The sequence below is a fragment of the Macadamia integrifolia genome, unplaced genomic scaffold (genome assembly GCF_013358625.1).
Source record: "Macadamia integrifolia cultivar HAES 741 unplaced genomic scaffold, SCU_Mint_v3 scaffold766, whole genome shotgun sequence".
Classification (NCBI taxonomy): domain Eukaryota; kingdom Viridiplantae; phylum Streptophyta; class Magnoliopsida; order Proteales; family Proteaceae; genus Macadamia; species Macadamia integrifolia.
In genome coordinates, this window is record NW_024870535.1 from 268,038 (window position 1) to 273,650 (window position 5,613).

At 41.9% G+C, this 5,613-nt stretch overlaps 1 long non-coding RNA gene across 1 annotated transcript; it reads right to left on the minus strand.

Moving 5' to 3' along the window:
• Positions 1–4,084: 4,084 nt before the first annotated feature.
• On the minus strand, positions 4,085–5,216 carry LOC122069927. The gene is made up of 3 exons (XR_006137604.1): positions 4,771–5,216; positions 4,472–4,531; positions 4,085–4,396 (listed from the first exon to the last, which is right to left on the minus strand). It is a non-coding gene; the product is annotated as an uncharacterized LOC122069927 (long non-coding RNA).
• Positions 5,217–5,613: the final 397 nt, after the last annotated feature.

The window sequence follows — 5,613 nt, forward strand, 5'->3', positions numbered from 1 at the left end:
CAACCTGAAGGGATCTTTGATGGAAAAGAACATCAGCTCCAAAATTGTACTATCTCTTATGTGAAAGTAAAATGGAAGAACCACCTGAAGCATGAAGCCTCCCGGGAAAGAGAAGATTAAGTTAAAAGAGAAGTATCTAGAATTGTTTGGGTTACCAGGTATGCCTCACAAATTTCGAGGACGAACAGGTAAGAAGGCAGAGCAAAGGAAGACAAACCTAGCATGGTTGGTAGCTGTGGAGTGCCAAGAAGGTAGAAGTAACCCCACCTGCTCTTGTTCAGCTTGCCAATATCACTAAGGAACTCATCAAGAAGTGTGGGAAAATAGGTAAAATTTCATTTATGAGACTAGGTATAGAAGAGTACGGTAGACAGGCCAAAGGGGACCCCATTTGCTGCTAATCGGCAGGTCCAAACTGGCCAATCGATTTGGCTAATAGAATGCAGAATTTATGGATTTTGCATTATAGGTCCCACACCTTTGTTGTGCAATCAACGCCCTATGGAAATAGACCTATTTGAGGTATAAAATAAATATTTTATATTAATGAATAAGAGGGAAATTTAATTACGTATTAGGTTAATTAGGCTATATAGGAGATTAAAAGGGGCCCTATATAGAGATTTTAGGGCTGAGAACTCACCCTAAATTCATTGGCTGCAAACCGTAAGGAAAATAGAAGAAGAAGAAAAGAGGAGGAAGAAGAGGAAGAAAGAGAAGTGAGAAAAGAGTTGGCTCACCTCAGGCTGCTATTGGATCAACACTGCACCCAAGTGAGTGAACTCACTGCTGTAGCAGGGTTAATTAGGTAATTGTACAAATTGGGTAGCTAGGGTTAGGATTTATACCAATTGGGGGCAGCCAAGGAATCCCTGTGAGCTGCATAGCTACCTAGTGAGGAAAGCCCCAACCTTGGTGCAGGTATTGGGGACCCCAATTACTTGTAACTGGTCCCAATAAACCCAGGAACTTAGGGTTTTTACCAATTCATTAGTAGTATGCATAGTTGGGACTAAATTTTGATAAATTGAGTGCAAATTTATTAAGTCCCAAAGTAGGGATTAATTCCATCATCTGGTTTTACCAATTAGGTAAAATTTTCCCTGGAAAATTCTGCTGGGAGCTTAATAAAGGCTGAACTATTCATGTTAAACTTGTATTCATGGGTATTCCATCCCAATTTAGTGGCAAGAGTATGGGATATACTCTAATTCTACAAATTCCTTTAAATTCCCAATTAATCCCATAAATTTTGCAGAATTGAGTATACCAGACCTATGTGCAGCTAATAGGACTTCAATAGTGGGTCAATGGAAATCTAATCTGAAAATTAAAACCCTATATAATCAATTAGGACCTTAAAAGGGATGCAGAATCCCAATTTGATCAAAATAGAGAATAGTAGAGCTGGCAGAATCGAATTCTGCAGAAAATAACGGAACAGGTAGGTCCCGATCGGCCAATCGACTGCTGCCCAGCCAACCTGCCAGTTGGGGTTTCGGTGGCCAAACTGGCTGTGTAAGTGGTCAGCAGGTCCTGAACCCTGTGTTGGGAGTTGTCTACACAAGATTTCAATAGAAATGGACCCTATGGGAAATAAAGGGTAGCATTTGGGATTCTGTGATCCTGAGTGGGCTGCCAATGTGATCAAAACCCCTGACTAGATGCCGGATCCATTAGTGGTTTGCCCTCATGTGACCCAGTAGTGAAGAAAATGGAAACCCCAGACTGTGCAATGAAGAAAAATCAAATGCTCTATTGAATTTAGGAATTGGGGTGATGTACTTAGACAAGCTGGGGTAGAAATGTAGGATTTTTATTCTAAAACAATTATTTAAATGTCCTGTGAAGTAGGAAATATAAATTTCTATGAGGATGTATATTTGAATCAAGAGTTTAGATATCAGGAGATTAGACACCAAGGTGAGTGGATACCCTGACTTGTTTTACAGAGTGTTTATTTATTTTAAATTCTTGCCTGTGACTCATGCATTTGGTTGTGTGCATATAATTGTTGTTATTGTTTCTAACATTGACTTGTGAAAGGAGAAGCCGGAATAGGTAAGATAGGTAAGATGGACACTAGCAGGTGCCCAATGTTTACTGTATGCATGTTGTGAATGGGTGATGATTGAATATGCATCATGTAGAATTTGTGGGTTAGGTTATCACCGCTCGAGTGCTACAACCTCTTGTCAGTAGGGGTGAGGTACTGACTAATCCCGATCTGTGGTTGCCTGATCAGCAATACACTTCTGTGGTACGATGTACTATACCTAGAGACGAATAGCAGCAGAGTACAACGTACTGTCCACTTGACTGCCCAGGGTTACTAACCTAGGGGTTAGCCGGGGGACCAAGGTTCTTTCCGGGACTAGCTGACTACTGCCTGTAATGAGCTTGTATTTCTGAGGCCTATTGTACAGGGTAGGAAATATCACCTACATTGTGTAGCACTATACTACTGATCTCAAACTTAGTAATGGACTAGAAAGTAGTGTAATGTTAAATGAACCCATGTGCATCATATAGGTGTGGAACATGCATTGCATCATTTGTATTGTGTTTGCTTGCTTGCCCCCATCCCCTCACTGAGCATGACATGCTCACCCCTCTTTATTTACTTTTCTAGATGATGAGACCGATGTTTTGCTGATTTCCAGCTATGATCATGAGATAGTGGCCATGGATTTCTTAGCCAATATTCCAGATGATGAGACCGACCATGGACTTGACTATGGATGTGACGACTATGCCTATGGAGCCCAGTGCTTCTGAGGAACAGGATAGACTATTCCTATGTGTTTTGTGTTTATATTTCCACTGATGCGTACTCTGATGTATATAGTCTACTACTAAGATACTGTAAACTGTGTAAATATTCTTTTATAAGGTTTGTAACCTTCATCTGGGTAATTGTAAATATATCCTATCACTTATAGTTGACACTGGAAATTATGTAATATATCTCGTTGATGGATTGTGTGTATATATATATATATGAACTCTAATCTTTGGTTGTGAAATTATGGTGCTATGATCTGCCCTAGTCTAGATCCTGCAGAAACAGGCTGACTGGATACGGTGAGGTGTCCAGTACCGCATACCTTGGTCTTCTAAAGGTAGGGTGTGACAGTATAAGTCTTGTTGAATTTTGAGCAATTGAGTAATACTTTGAAGACTAATTTTTTAACTACTCAGAATGATTATAGGAATGGATTATGGACTCTCTAGATGAAACATTGAGGAAATGGACATTAAAGGTGAATATTGAAGAACCAAGACTACTAGAATCCACAAACATGCAAGTGCTCGATCGGATCGGTTGTATGAAATTACATTACAACCTACTCCGACAAGTGCCCCAACATTGGGATATGTGTTTGGATTTGGGATAGTTGAGGTTTCCCCAACCATAGACGAATTCGGGGCTTGTCTATTTTCTCCACCCTTGGGGAAGTTGATCCAACCTTCACTGGACAATGATTACTTTAAGAAGATTCAAGATTTCTTCACATGGGGAAGAGAAGAAATGAAACAGTGAGCTATGGGAAGGTTGGCATTTTAAAGGTTGCAAGGGCCTTCACTTGGTTCCCGCCATTAGAAGGAACGTATAGGCAACAATGGAGCGATGCGTATCTATTATGCATGATAACATGATATATTCTACGTACGCTGGAGCGAGGGGCACAACCCGTCATCATAGAAGTGGTGAAGCAGCTAAAGGAGGGATGTGGCATAGTCCCTGCGGTCCTAGCAGAAATGTTTAGAGGATTCGATGAAATAAACCACAATCATAAGTTTGGGACCGATCGCTGTTGGGGGAGCCCTGCTATTTTCCAACTGTGGTTTATGGAAAGATTGCAGCGGGTTAAGCCACTGAATGGGAATCAATTGAAGATCATCCATTACCAAAACAAGAGAGAATGCCTGAATTGTGCTCTGAAAATTAAAAAGTGCTAAAAAATTAAATTTAAATTCAAATTTAAAAATCTAAACAAATAAAAGTTTAACAATAAAAATAAATTTTTGCTACTAATCCAGTTTTTTCCAAGTATCTGTTCTATAAGACATGTTCAGGAAGGAAAAAAAAAAAGGAAAAAGCTCTAAGATTGGACATCGTCATCTGAGGAGCTGAGCTCATCCGTGGAGATCATCACGTCCCTGGCCACCTCCACACCAAACTAAATCCGAAGGGCCCACAAACTCTGCTGAAGATCAGAAATCTCCGCCTCCTAGGGTACATAAGATTGAATCAATGCTCATATCAAGATAAAATGCATACAACAAATGCGGAATGAAGTTTCTGAGCCAAGGTCTTCTTCGTCTCCTGATACAGCTGCTTATACAAGTTGTGGTGCATCCGACGGATATCAGCATAGGCCTCGGAAGATACCTAGGGAAGGTCATATAAATCAAAAGGGCTTGAGAAAAAGCAAAAAGCAAAGAAGATGAAGGTTAGAATGCTCACATAGTCAAAGTGTATAGGAAGGCTGAGGTCCATGTCATGGTCCAGAGTCCGCGGCAACACCTTCGAGACAGCAGGAGAATGGGCGTCAGTATAAGACCATCCAGAATATCCTGGAAATGGCACAGTGGCCATATGATGAGAAGGCCCTTCCTAGTGTGAAGAAGCCCCGGCCGTAGAACCCCCGGTTCGATTGGAACGGTGGAGAAAGGGGAGCCATGGGGCGAGTACTATACTACAAGGACCATGTGTATAGAAAATAAAACAAAAGATAGAAATATAGCAAAAAGAAGTATTCGAACCTCCGGACCCAAGGGAGTCAAGGGTACACAGACTGTCTTGGCCTCAAGAAAGGCTCGATAATCTCTTCAAGATCGAGGAATTCATCGTCCCACAGTCCCTCCATAGCCAGCTTCGCCTCCCCCTCTGGAACATCTTTAGCACAGTGCGTGGTAAGAGGAGGCAAATAGGGAGCACTGCACCACTAGGATCCCGGCCACTGCCCAGTCAATCTCTCCCCCAGATACTAGGCCTGGGTCAGCTCTATGGTCCAGAGGATTGGTAAGTAGAAGATAAAGTAAGACAATTAAAAGAAGAAAAGCAAGAAAGACATATTAGAGTCATGCCATTCAGCATGGCACAGGCAGATGACCCCTCAGGGATGACGGACCGACCCTTTGACAGCTGATTATCCCCCTACCTCGAGGAAGCAGCAAAGGGGAGACTATCAGGATGCCTAAGCTCCAGACACAAGAATATCGTGTGCTCATAAACCCAGGGCTGCATGAAGATCAAAGTATTAGACACAAGTTCAGAATGAATCAAATGGAAATAGGTGATCAAGCGAGAGCATACCTGAATAATGTAAGAGACACCACAGAGGCCATTATCACCATAAGCTAGGTGGTCCATCATCCACAAGAAGTAGGTGTAGGCTGACCCGCCGCAGTCATACTAATCGATTCTCATCCAGATTGGCGAACAAGAGTGTCATACGAACATCGACCTCACATGATTGGCGAACAAGAGTGTCATACGAACATTGACCTCACCTCGAAAATTGCTGAATAAGCAATGACCTATTATGAAGAGGAGGAAGGAGCGGAATAGGTGGGTACTCTGAACTGGATCCGAATCCACACGAG